Here is a 14,207-nt window from a genome sequence, read left to right on the forward strand (position 1 = left end):
GATACACTCAGAAGATGATACTCACTGGCAAGAGCAGGGCTGTTCTTGAATCAAATATATTTCAAGTGAATGTAGTAGTGCRTGAATTCTCAAGAAGCTGGATCTGTATGAGGAAGTATTTAAGTGTTAATTAAGGTGGAATTCAGTGACCAGGTTAGGTAGAACTTCAGGATAACCTTGCAAGAAGGGCATATATAATGAAATAAAATATGTGCGTAGATCTCAGCCTCAGTTCTTTATGAAGTAACCACTATTAAGAGTGCTATCCTTTCAGACAGCTGATCTTCTTCTAAAAGATTGTCATGTAACGTGTCCGTGGTGAGTATTAAGTTCAAGTCACGTTGAAGGACTGATCTTTGTCAGGTGCTTGTGGAATTTGAAGCACTGTTGTAGAAGAAAAGACTAGTTGCTCCTGCATGGAATGATGGTGAAAAGAAATAGCAGTAAGCATACCATGAAAGAGCTGGTGTGCCAAAATGCTGCACTTCTGACTAGTCTACTACTTGGAAGCTAATAACTTAATAACTTGGCTTTAGTAGTTAGAATGGAAGCCTCATAAATAGAAAGCTTATTCTTTATGGTACCAGATTGAAAACATATTCCACTCAGATGGGAAGGTTTGTCTAGTTTAATATTTCCTGCTACTGACGAAAATGTCTTTTACAGGAAAATGTGTGCATAAACAGGAAGGAAAAAGGAATTTCACAATATTCACAAAAGGAAACACAATACTCAGTGAAGTTAATGGGAGCCACATGATAAGCATTTTTTTATGATGACTGGAAGTGTCCGATTTTGACTAGCATTCAGCAATTTCCTAAAAATTAGAAGTATTTGACTATAAAGCATTCTTGCAAGAAAATTGCTCATGCATCTTGGAGATATTCAGAGTGAGGAAAGGATACATATTAAGCACAGTGACATTTGTTTGACAAGGAACAGAATAGCCAAATTAAAAGGAGAAGAAAAGTAATAGCTTTGATTTGACTGTGTTATTAACAAACTGAGAGGTCAGTCTAGCACAGTGTCTTGTATGCAGGTTGCTAAAAGTGAATGCCTAGTGAAGAATATAATTATGGGAAATGGATATACATCATAACTTCCTTGGCCATGGGAGTTTCCGTCCATCTAAGGTTCAGGGCTTTTCTGAGCTGGAGAGAATTCTCTATATTTAGAAACTTTCTACAGATTTCTTTTCTGCAAATGAACAAAGTGAAAAGAGATTATTACTTTTAAGCTGGAATGTTTTATGGAATGACCAACAGGATAATACGCATACTTACAATGCCTTTAAAGTAACAAAAGTAATGTCAATAGGATAAATGGCAAAGAGAGATGTTTCACCCTTATCTCACTGAGTTCATATTTTAAATTAAAAAGTATGAATAATAAATGCATTTGCTTAATTCTGGGCTCATTTATTCAAAAGGAGTTCAGAAACATTGAGGTAGACCAGCATAATTATTTCTTAGACTTTTCTGTTTTAGAAAAAGACAAAAAAAGTACAGTAAGATTCAACAAACAATAGATTGCCATAGACCATATGGGAAAATTTTGTCAAGCTAAGTTCAGGTATATAGGAGAAAGGAATACACATTTGCTGAATAGAGCATTCAGAAGAATGTGYGAGCGTATCGTAATAGAAGCTGCTAATATTTAACAGGGCCACTTGGTGGGTCTGTACCACTTCTCTTTGTGTGTCCTTCGTTAGCTGGCTTTTTCTTTAATCAGAGGTTTCCCAGCCCCTTTCTTATCTGGAATAAGAAGTTAATGATAGAAGCTAGAAATATCTTGTTAAAGAATGATGTGGAAGGGTGTATCTGATATAATAATAATAATAATAATAATAATAATAATAATAATGCAGTGCTTCATTTAAATTGTTGATATTTCTGTAATGTTCCATGACTTGTGGTTCAGAGCCATCATCCATCTAGCTTGGAATGCAGGCAGTTTACTGATATTCACAGCAAAAAAAGAATATAAATTAAGGCTAAAGCTGCATGTTGCAGCTAAGTCAAATGAACAGCCTGCTGCTGCCAAAAAGGTGTTTGGGGGTGCTTGCTCTCCCCCCCCCCCCTTTTTTTTTTCCTGTGTGGCTTTGGCTTTCTCCTGTTCTTTTCCAGTCACATATTAAGCTAGCTCAACTGTTTGGAGTTATGCCAGGTTTATTCTTTTCTATTTTAGTAATTTTAACGTGTGATCTGAAGATTATGAAAGCCAGTGCAAGATGAATACATGTGACTGAGAAGAGGTAGGATGCTGTATCTTACCCTTCTGAGATCAAAGAATTAATTTGTCACAAGTTGTAATGTGAAATTGCAGCTCTTTGGCAGGTATTGCCTACTAACCACTACAATTTTGGAATGAGTTTTGGAAGAACTATTCATTATATAAGATATACTCCCTGCAAATCCACTCCCTTATTACATGCATTTTGCAAAAGCAGTGAGTTAAACGTTTTATCCCAAGGAAAAGAAGCGATCTAAGAGGAAAAGGACAGATAGTTTGAAGCTAAGTCAAGATGGGACCAAATATGTGGCTACCTATGACAGTGTGCTCCCTTCCCTCTTTCCTCCCCTGCCCCGATGTGCTCTTTTTCCTGCTTTCCCATTGTATCTTAGGTAATTCAAAGAGACTCTCTTGGTCATTTTTGTATAAATCTGTTGTCTCCTAAGCCCAGCTGTATATGCCTGCTCAAGTACCTTCCACAGATTGAGGATGGGCAAAAGGCAGAAGTGTATGTGTTTATATGAAAATATTTTAGGCTATTTTAACAATTTGAATGCTTTTTTTTGCTTGTATGAGTAATGTTACTGAGCTTTCACTTTCCTCTCTCTTTAAATCATACTAACTGTTTAAATATAAATCTGTGCCTATTCACAATGTTTTGTTTTGCTTGGAGCCTACAGAGTACTGGAGCTCTTTCGAATGGCCTATCTAATAAAGGACAGATTATGTGAATCACACATTAACCAAAAATATGCAGAAGTACTTAAGTTTAGAAGCTGAAGTTACTATATTCAATAGAAAGAAGTGAGTGAGAAAATATACAATGAGTGTTCAGAGGACCCTTGTTAGATATTATAAATTTCCTCTGTGTCTGAAATAGGATGATCTCAACTCCAACTTTATCTTCCTTTTCCTGTATTTAAGGATTTTGCACTCCATATCTATTTCTTAGGTGGAGAACCACCATTAGTATGGTGATACAGTGTTTCTTCTCCAACTTTTTTTCTTGCTACATTGTCTTATTTTAGTCCAATGACTAGAAATATCCTGAAAAGGACAATATACACTTACAGAGATACTGCATGTCCTTCCAAAAATGTGAAGAATTTGTAGTGAAGGTTTTGTATATTGACTTTTGCAGTCATTTTGTCTATTGATCGTAGAGAACGAACGTTCACRGAAGAGCTGTTCTGTTAATCTCAGGTCACTTCTGCAGTGTATATACTGCATCGTAGCTTTTTCAAATCTCAGCTGTATCCTCTAAGGGGCTTATGATCGTGTACCATGCAATTTGTTATAGGAAAAAGGTTGAAGTTCAGAGTTTTCTGTGGAACAAAAGGCAAGTCAGGCAAACTAGGTTTACCTACTTGGAAAATGTACTGTCTGCACTATTATGCTGTTTTATGCCTCACATCGAGTTTCATCAGTGAATTATAAGATGGCTTAATTCAGTGCTGATAATAATGCAGAACGGCTTCTACAACAATTTTTACAGCTCATGAATTCTGAAACAGTTTTAAAGAAATTGTCAGTGGGKTTTTTTAAAAAACCATCTCATAAAGCACACTTGTTATGAAAAATCATTTCACTAGCTACCTTTATTTCTGTACTTAATCTGAAAGACTTGAAATATATAGGTTATGATTCATGAAATTTGTATGCACATTAGATCTACTGGCCTAGATGGTGTCAAAAAACATTTCTCATTTCCACAAAGATAGACCAGTATCAACAGGTTCACAACCATTATTTGGCTTCATTATTTTACTCTGCTTCAGCAAGTTTTGAAAAATGGTATTTGGATACCCACTTCTGTTGAAAAATGATCTGCAATGGTGATTCTCTTAGCCATAAAAAGGAATTTCACTCTAATTATCTTTAATACCCAAAATGAAAGATTGACTTTCCTTTCTTGTCATTGTGCAAAAATAGGTCTTGGCTGCAGTAATTCATACAAYTGATATTTTCTATTTCAGAGGGAGAAAGGAGAGCAAATACTACTTCTCAAATTATTTTTCTGAACACATTTTTTTCCCTCTTACAGCATGAAGAAACATATGAGTACAGTATGTGAACATTTACTATACCTGAGGTGCTGCCAGGAGGACTTATGCCTCTGTTTCATGGGTTTTTTAGAATAATGTTAATGAAAAGGCAATTTTAGGGGGGAGAGATTTAGGCTTTTGGTAAAAGCTCGATGCTGAGTTAGGACAGATTCTTAGGTTGGCAAGTCTCATCTTTTCAATTCTCTTAAGGCAATTTGCTTTACTTTCATTGAATCATTGTGGTGTTTTGAAAAATTCATTCTAGTTGCTGCTTTATTTTTCATAAKTCCACTGAAGTTTCCCCAGTTTTAGATGCTTTTAGCCTTTTGTGTTTTAAGTCCACTCATAAGATGAAAAGCAGTGACAGAATTTCCTATGGATCCTGTCTTCATCAGTGTGAGAGTGTTTTGCACTATGGCTTTTATGTAAACTAGCTCAGAAACATAATTTTACAGAGGATGTGAGCTAAGTAAATAGCAATGACAAAATAGAAGTATTCTAATTTACTCGTGCTATAGTAGAACCTGATCATGATTTGCTCCTTTTTTCGGTAGAGCTTTTACAAATTGTGCTTTAGTCTGTTAGATAAGACTCTTGTTTGTGTTTGATGGTACTCTGAAAAAGAGTACAAGCACATGTGACACTCTATCTCTCCCTTTCTCCTACTAAAAAAAAATTGCTAAGATGTTAAAAACTCAATGCTTAAGTATAGGCTCATAAATTCATATTTAATTCCCAAAATATCTGTTTTTAAAATGCTTAGTACTTAGTTGTCTCACTGCTGGCTGTTAATTTGAAAAAGTACCATGTTAGACTTATTTATGATTGAAATTGTTATTGAAAATTAAAGCAAAATAATGCTAGGGAAATCTGAGCACTAAGTATTCATTCTGGGTTATGTTTTCCATTTTACTGAGAGCTATTATAATTTACTGCAACTAATTTGTAAACCTTCTTCCTGGCATAATAATATCCGGTATCTTTGATGAGTGTTCTGCTAATGGAGGGAGATAGGCAGCAGGAAAGCTGCACCTCAGACTTCAGCTTACATGTTTGGAAGAAATTCAGAGTAAGAGGGATAAAATTTTGGTCTTTCAGAGAGAGAGAGAGAGAGGAGAAAAGAAAAAGTCTCTCCATCTTTTCAGAGACTATCTGCTGTTCTTACTGTAGACTTGCACACAATTCTAATAGCTGCATTTTTTCCACCAAAGAAATGAACAATGTGTGATTCTCTTCTGCTCATTCAAGACCAGGATACTGACCATGATCTCTGTCCAGAGTCTTTTCAAAGTCAAGATAATATTTTCTTTTAAAAATAAAAAGAGAATGTTCTGGTTGGTTTCGAAGTATTCTTTTTCACAGTTGAAGATTTTGGTTTGTTAAAATTATCAGGAGATATTCTCCAAGTTGCAGTTAACTCTTGAAATAACTGTTCTCACTGAAAATACTTACCTTTGTTGAAATTAAAACAAGCTTCCTGGATAACCTCAAAAAGTCTGGGAATATACTTGCTTGTAAAAATGTTGGTTGTGTAAACCTTTAGGATAATATGGAGGGAGACTGTCAGCTGATACATGTGGGAACACGTGGGAAGGGTAACAGTATCAAGGCTGACCATAGTTCTCCACTCTGCAAATTGCCTAGTTGACAACCTGTTTCTCAGATTTTGGCCGTCTGTTGATCTATCAGTATGTTCAAAGGTTAAATACAGTAAGACTGCAAACAGTCGCATACACAAYGGTTGAGGTKGGAAGAGACCTCTGAAAGAGACCATCAGGCAGGGACACCTGCAGCACAATGCTCAGGACCCCCAGTCTGAACAGCTTTTGAGTATCTCCAAAGAAGGAGGCTCTACAACCTCTCTCAGCAGCCTCTTCTGGTGCTCTGTTACTCTCACAGTAATGATTTTTTCACTTATGTTCAGACAGAACTTCCTGTACTTCTGTTGGTGCCCATGGCCTCTCGTGCTGTTACTGGGCACCGCTGAAAAGCATCTGGCCCCATCCTCTTGACACCCTCCCTTCAAATAATTACACACATTGAGAAGTTCCCCCTCTCGGTCTTTTCTTCTCCAGGCTGAAGAGTCCCAGCTTTCTCAGCATTTCCTCATAGGAGAGATACTCCAGTCCCTTCATCATCCTAGTAGCACTCTGATGGACTCTCCCCAGTAGCTCTATGTCTCTCTCGTACTGGGGAGCCCAGAGCTGGATACACTACTTGAGATGTGGCCTCGCCAGGGCTGAGTAGAGGGGCAGGATCACCTCCCTCCACCTGCTGGCACTGCTCTTCCTGATGCAGTCCAGGATACCACTGGCCTTCTTGGCCACAAGGCTGGCTCATGGTCARCTTGTCCACCAGGATTCTCAGGTCCTTCTTCACAGAGCTGCTTTCCAGCAGGTCAGCCCCCAGCCTGTCCTGGTGCCTGGGGTTATTCCTCCCCAGGTGCAGGACTCTGCACTTGCCCTTGTTGAGCATCATGAGGTTCCTCTCCGCCCAACTCTCCAGCCTGTCTGTGTCTCCCTGAATGGCAGCACAGCCCTCGGGTGTACCAGCTACTTCCCCTTGTTTGGTATCAGCAGCAGACTTGCTGAGGAGGCACTCTGTCCCCTCTTCCAGGTCAMTGATGGATGATACTATGCTATGTCACTAGTAAATAGTCACCTCAGTGGCAGGGCCCTGCGCGCACCCCGCTGGGGGCAGTTTGGCTGCTGAGGCTGAGGCGCCAGGCAGGGCCGGTGCGGCTGGGGCTGCCCCCTGCCCGCTGGTGACCTGGGAGCGAGGCTCCCGGCAGCGCGGCGGGGAGGCCGAGCCAGGGCCGCCCCGTCCCGCGGGAGCTGCTCCCCGCCGCGGYGCTGGGGCTYGGCCCCCGCCTGAGCTCCAGAGAGAAGGTGCRGAGGAGCGCGACGGAATAGCTGATTCAGAATAGTTTAGGGGAGGAAAATTAGATGCAAGAGAGAAGTCCTGGTTACAACTTCYGTGCTGTTATGTTACCCTAAGTACCTTCTGCTAATCTCTTGTGGGTGGTCTGTCGAATTTTCCTGGTGTCAGAATCAATTATGAATACACAGAAGTTAGAGAGTAAACGAGTGATGAAAAGTGCAATCAGAACGAGCGTGAGATGCTAACGGTTGCACCATTTTTTTTCAGCTATCTGCTTTAGAGGTTCATGCAGATGGTGCCTGATGAGTAGTTTTGAAGATATTCCAGCTAGAAGCAGAAAGGATCATTTGAGTGTCTCCCAGAGCGGCAGCTGCCTTCTCTTCATTCTGCTGGTTCAGCCAGCTAGCTGCTGAAGTGATGTACGTGATGAGGCGCTGCAACCTAAGACGTAGTTTGTATACCTACAAAAGTAATTAGGTATTTCTATTCATAGAGCAAATCACCCATAGACAGGCAACTGTCATTTATGTACCATTTAAATTAATATTCACTTATTGATATCTCATGAAACTGATTATAGCAAGTTGGCACAATTGGCATATACTTAACTGATAAGAGTTTTTTCTTAAGCCAACAAGAGTTTATGTAGCAAAACTGACCAAACTTGGAATAATCCTTTGATTGTCAAAAATCTGGCTAAAGCAAGATACTGAATCAAATCAATAGGTTACACCAGTATAATGAATGACTCAAAGTTTTCATAAAAAGAAGGATACAGGTAATTATTAATGTACTGATACAGTGATAACAAATCCTTTGGTAGTTCAGTTGATTGCAGTTTATAGTGCCATTTTGTGTRATTATTCCTCTGAAGGTTTATGTATCAGGTGTGTTCTTCATAAAACAAGCCTTTGAAATGTCACGTTGTAAATATTTTTGAAAAGTCATTCACTGAAGTATTGAATCTTGGGAATTAGGAGGTAAAAAAAATCCATTTTTTTTAATTCTGAAATTATTTTTGCTTTTACAGAATTTATTTCAGTGGAAAAAAATACTAGTAATACTTCAAAGTTGTCATTTTTAATTTTTTTTCCTTAAAATCTTTCTTTACAAATCATTTAAGCTTAAGAATTACTGGTAGAGGAAAGAGTGCCTTCAGTTTGCCAGTGCTTCTATCTGTTTATAGCATGCCTCTGAATATGAGGTATGCTATGAACAATCAACAAAAAGTACCTAGAAAATATTACAGGCTTTAAACAGTTCTAAATTGGAGCAAAATCAAAATTGGAGCAAAATCAAAAGCAGGAGGTGAAGGAAATATAGTGCTTCTGGTCAATGAACCAGCAGTTTTGATCAAGAATCTTGCCTATAGGTGAAATATCAATTAGCCACGCTTGAGACTTTCCTGGGAAGCCCTCCACAGGGAAGGGGGAATGGCTGCGCGGGAATCCCATTGCATAGGCATGGTGGTTTGGTGCAAGAATTCATGTGATGCAGGCTGACCGAGTGGCGAGCAGGGAGCTTGGGAGAATAACTAGAGGCACTCAGAGGGTCTCCACGACGTGCACTAAGCGTGGCTTATAGAAGCAATCCTTCTAGTGCYTGTGTGATCCTGTGGCCTTGAGCATAAGAAAAAAGTCCTAGAAATCTCAGCAGAAATTACTTTTCCCCTTCTGTCCTCACACTYCCCCTGCCCTGCTTAATTCATCTAAATCTAACGATGTGAAAGAAGCTAATGAGTAGCCACTTTCCTAGCAAGGTGCATTGTGCAGTGTGTTTCTTCTCTACACCTTTTTCTTTCTTTCTTTCTTTTTAAGAGTTTTCTCYTTTCAAAAAGAAGAATTGAGTCAGTATAAGCCTCTACTTTCCTTATGAGTTGACAGCAGAAGTCACTGGGRGTGTAGCCCAGAGGAAATATGCAGTACTGTGAATCAGAGCMTTGTGGATGATATTCTGTCAAAGATTGGATCTCTGTCAGCTGAAGGGGTAGAAGAGCTTTCAGAGTTTTTTTTTAAAAATCGTCTTCTAGCTTCTTCTAAGATGGTTTCAAGTTTTGTGTTTTGAAAAGGGCTTTGATCAGGTCTGTAGTCAGGTTGTACTTGGGACTATGTACCAGTTACCTAGGGTTCAGGGCAGGGTTTCATTTCTCTTTAAAGTTTGCTTTCCTAGGGAATCAACGTATCACTTGTTGCTTATCTGTATCACTAATAACTAAATTCTTTTTCTGCATTCTGCACCATTTGCTTTTGAATTTAAAAATTGATGAGTTAGAGGCAGTGATCGTAGTTGTCATGCCTTCTGCTAGGATTCAGTCTTTTAGAAGAAATTATTTTATATTATATCTGGTTCCAGACAGATAATGTGGCTTGACGTAGCATGTTAGTTATGGACAGGTTGTCTATAACAAGGAGATAATGCCCTGCATTAAGGTCTAATTACATACCAAAGAGTTTTCTCTATCTTTGAGTAGTAGAGACAAAAGGATTTTTTCATTTATTAGTTTGATAATTACAGAGAGAGAGAGAGAGAGACTGTCTTTAGAATGAAATTGAAATAATGTAGGAATAAGGAGTTCTGATGTAGATTAGTCAGATGTATAATTGGTCAGCACAAAATATATTTCAATAAGACTGTAGTTAAATTGAAAAGTGAAATTTCTCCTCTCTTGTAAAGGTCTTATTTTTGTAGACATACTGCTGAAACCCTGTGTTGTACATGAAAATTACTTAATGCATTGAGTTTTAGCTGAGTACGAGACCTTTTCCAGTATGTCTTCATGTGCAACAAAATGATTTTGAGTATAGTTTGAACTTGTGTTAAATTTTTTTGTATATTAGGGCACAGCCCTATTTGAAAATTGGACTTTTTGAGACTGTGCATTTCTCCAAAACATAAGTAAATAAATTTCATCTGAGCCTTTGCAGAAGATCTCATTGCCAGTCTTTGGGGTGAAAGACCACCATAATTCCACAATTAGTTTCAGTGATTTACAGAGTGAGCATCATACAGCTGTATTACTTATGCACAGTTCTTGGAACAGAGCACGGTTATTTCAATGCAGTGAACGAGTGTTGTCACATGAGTAAAAGCTCATACTAACATTTTGCTTTCAAGACTTACAAGTGACTAGTTTGAAGGCAATAGCAGCAAAATAATACTAAATGAGTGTGAAGTTGTCAAATCCAAAGATCATTATTTTCTAGTCAGGTGCATTTTTTAAAGTTCTGAGACAGTGTTTTCTTTTTTTCCTTTTTTTCTTTTTTAAGAAATGATTTGAAATGTGAAATCTGTAGACTGCTCTAATATTACCTAATAAGTAATAATTATTTCCTGATTTTGTTGTTTAAATTTTGATCTTCTCAGTAGAACTTTATCATTGCAAAGGATCACAAAAACTTTGATTAAAAAAAGTCTAGTTAGAAATACAGGAAGAAGTGACATGAATGTTTGTATGAATTTCTTAAAAATCATTGCAAACTGAGTAATACCCTATTCATTATAAGAAATGTGGCAAGATTGATAATATGTGTTATATCTCTGCAGAACTTTAAAGTGACTTGGTCTGGTTTATAGCGGAAAGGCTTGCCAACAGTGAATTCATATACACATGATGGAGAATGATGTAGGCAGTAAAAAAGTTTGTTTGAGCATAGGAATTTTTCCCTAGGCTGGTGATTTCCAGTGAATGATTTAAGTCCAGGTTTCAAATGAGCTATTTTGGAGTAAAGCAGAGTAAATTGTATCACATTTTTTCCTACTCTGTTATAGCTTTGTAAATGCATAACAAGCACAAATGAATCTCTGCTCCACTTAGGAGCAGAGAAACATGGAATTCCTCACTCTATTAGATACGCAGGTTATTAGCTATTGTATCTGAGACAGCTAAAACAGAAGTGAATTTTGAAAGCTCCACAGCTAAAGCTGCTTTGGAATTTAGACCAAAGTTGCTTGAATGGTCTTTTGCGTTCAAACTTGGCGTAACTGTGTGTTGAAAGAACCACTTCTTTTTCTTCCTATTCGTCTCTGTACAGTTGCAACATTTGGATTGCTTGCTTGTTCACCCCAACTGCTTTTTGGTGTTTTTAGCGGTTGTCAGCATGAACCTCAGCTGGTTAGGTACCAGGACTAGGTGTAGACACAAGCAGTCCAAGCAGCCACCTGTATGAAGCTCAAACTTTGTACTCCGCGCGCTGCATCAGCTCGTTTGAAGGAGCAGGCTTAAGCCCATCGGTTAGCATGTGCCTGCTGATCTGCAACGTCTGACTGCCCTGGCGTGTGCTGTCTGCTCTGCTGCGTGCGGGTGCCAGCGCTCGGTGGCACCCAACTCACTGTCAGCATAGAGGAAAGACAGACTTGGAAGGTAAATATCATAACTTTGTGTGGGAAACGTGTGATGAGAGAGTTCAAAGCGTGAGCAATGTGGATTTTGAAGGCTGGCTTGACATGGACAGGATGTGGAAGAGCTTTTAAAGAAAAATACAGGGCGTGTTCTGAAGGCTGTTTGAGAATGTGCRTTATGGAGGACTGAGTCTGTAAGCTTTCTCCTCTTGTTTAGCAAGTACATTTTTTTGTGTTATTTTAGTATACATAGTACCCGATCGTTCTTATTAATTGTGGTCTGTTGCAGACTTTTCACAAGGGCTTGTGGCTTGAYAATGCTCTAGGAGCATGTAACATAAAATTTCAAGGGCATAAAAGATCTTGTTTAAAATTTTTTTTTTTCTTGCAGCCAGACCCATCTTTATCACTTAAATGCTATGTAAGAAGATTTGTTTAGTTCATCTGTCATAAAAATTGCCTGATATCAAATWAGCAAGCAATATCGAGAGTAGTAACTTTATTTATGCTCTATCTTTAGCCTTTRCTTTAATGATTTTAAGTAAACTGATGTGCATATTTAGAAATCTTTTTCATCTACCTTTATAGATAAATGAGGCTTTATAAAATTCTAGACTAATATGAGGGTGACAGTGTGATAGGAAGTATTTTTCCTGCTCAATACTTCAGTTATTACTAAGTTCTCTCTTGTACTTAACCAGGATCTAGCAGGTGTGTGTGCTGGTTTGTTAAACACAGAAGATCCTGGAAGCCTGAGAAGCTAGGATAATTTGTCATTCCTGAATTAGCTTGCCTTCTGGGGCACCAAAATAAAAAGCAGAGGGTTAAAACGTAGGCGCGCGTTTTTCTGTAGTGGTAGCGCTCTTCAGAGCTGCAGCCGCAGCAGTCCTTGGGTTTCGTTCACACTGTGAAGCTCTTAGCAGTAGTGAGGGAAATTCTGACCCATGACAAAATGCACGTACGCGTCACGCGTTGTTGTCTGAGGTGGTGATTTTCCATGAGAGCCCACTTGCGCTCTGGGGTTCACTTGGAAAGCGGGCACCAATTACCGCATTACAAGGCTGTGCGTGACCTTAGCAGTACAGCACATAGCTGTTAGTGTTAATAGTGAAGCAGAGCAGTTTGCTAAATAGACTAGCAAAAATGGGAATATCTAAATCAGAATGAAACAAACTTTTTTCAGCATAATCTTAAACGTACTTAACATTGTAAAGCAAACCAGGAAAAAAAGCACTTGATAAATTATAACCTATGCTAAGAAAATTCATGAACGTAATACCTTAACTGACCTTTTCCAGTTTTTCAGTTGCAAAATTAATGTTAAGAACTTTGTATCTGGTAAATAAAATGGTGGCAATAATTCTCTCACTATTGTTTTTTTATCCTGAAAGCAAATAGGATAATGCGATCCAAAAAATAAACACCACTTTGGAAAATGCTTATTCCCTGAGCTAGAATGTTCCAGTCTCCTCTTAACATTTGCTAAAAGTGAAATCTCCTGTGCTTTTCCGTGATGCTGATACAAGAATGTTTAATAGCACATGCTTTTAATCTAATATATTGATTTTAGATGGCCGCATAAAGACTTTGCGTCTTTTTTTTTTTTTTTTTTTTTTTTTTTTTTTTTTTTCTTTTTTCTTTTTTTAACTCCCTGAATGGAAATATATGGGCTTTGTGTTTAGAAACTTGTTTATAAGGCACATTCAGTTATAACAGTGTCCCCTCATTTGATGCGTAGTCAACAGAAGATGACCATAATATATTTCAGAACTTAATTGAAGGTAAAAGTGTATAGGAAGAAAATAACTTTGTCATCATAATTCTAATAAATTCCAAAAAACTTTTTGTTAATTTTCTTTAACTTCTGTTAGTTAATCGAAACTGTGTGCTGCAGACCAGACAGCCACACATAGGAAGATTACGGGCGAAGGCGCCGTGCGCGTCGCAAAGCGCAGCACGCCTTCCGGAGCGCCGTGCCGGCGTCAGGGCGGCCTCGTCACAGAATTCTGGTATCTGTTCTCATCGTACAAGTCCTARAGACTTTGAGACTCTGAAGCCTAGAAATTAATGCTCTGTGTTGTAATTTGATTTTGTGTAGGTGCTGAAGTTGATGCATTCTCAATAGAAATGGGGCCAAGTTCTCCGCGGTCCAGTAAAACTGGTGTTCTAATGTCAGGGATACTGCAAAGCCAACATGTTTAGTTTGGTTTCCTATGAGCTTTGAGGTAAAGTGATTTACTGAATTGGCAGTACGATAGGATTTTTTTTTTTTTGTTCTTTTGTTTTTGTTTTTTAATCCGCTTCAGTAGTAATAGAGAATGCTTGAAATCTAATCAGGATCTTGCCAGTAACGTGATTGGTGGTAGTAGTGTTTGCGAGGTAGTTAGCAGTTCAAGTGTTAGCAAGACTRTTAAAAATGAGAAATAGTAAATWGCTGTTTCATTGTATGGTTTAGACTTAAAATATCCAACTATAGCATTTTAACCAAGTATTTTTTAAATATGTCTGTTTAGCAATAAGCTTAGAATTGTTTTTGATGCATCTGTGGGAGAATATTTGCAGTGTTCATCAGCGCTGAATTCATGTTTGTTGTGCTACCTTTTTCATAGTTTCCTATAATATATTAAACTACCACAAAAGATTTGAGAAATGCAAACACATGTGAAGTTCATGTTCAGAAAAGTTGATTCCTTATTCAGTACACCTAGAGAT

General features: G+C 38.2%; 1 protein-coding gene across 3 annotated transcripts in view; it reads left to right on the top strand.

The window, feature by feature from the left end:
* FER (FER tyrosine kinase) overlaps positions 1 to 14,207 on the top strand; it is a 163,203-nt gene that overhangs the window by 89,557 nt on the left and 59,439 nt on the right. The gene's annotated exons all lie outside the window — the stretch shown is intronic.

Source organism: Rhea americana, unplaced genomic scaffold (assembly GCF_003343005.1).
Source record: "Rhea americana isolate MKP2758 unplaced genomic scaffold, rheAme1 scaffold_22, whole genome shotgun sequence".
Classification (NCBI taxonomy): domain Eukaryota; kingdom Metazoa; phylum Chordata; class Aves; order Rheiformes; family Rheidae; genus Rhea; species Rhea americana.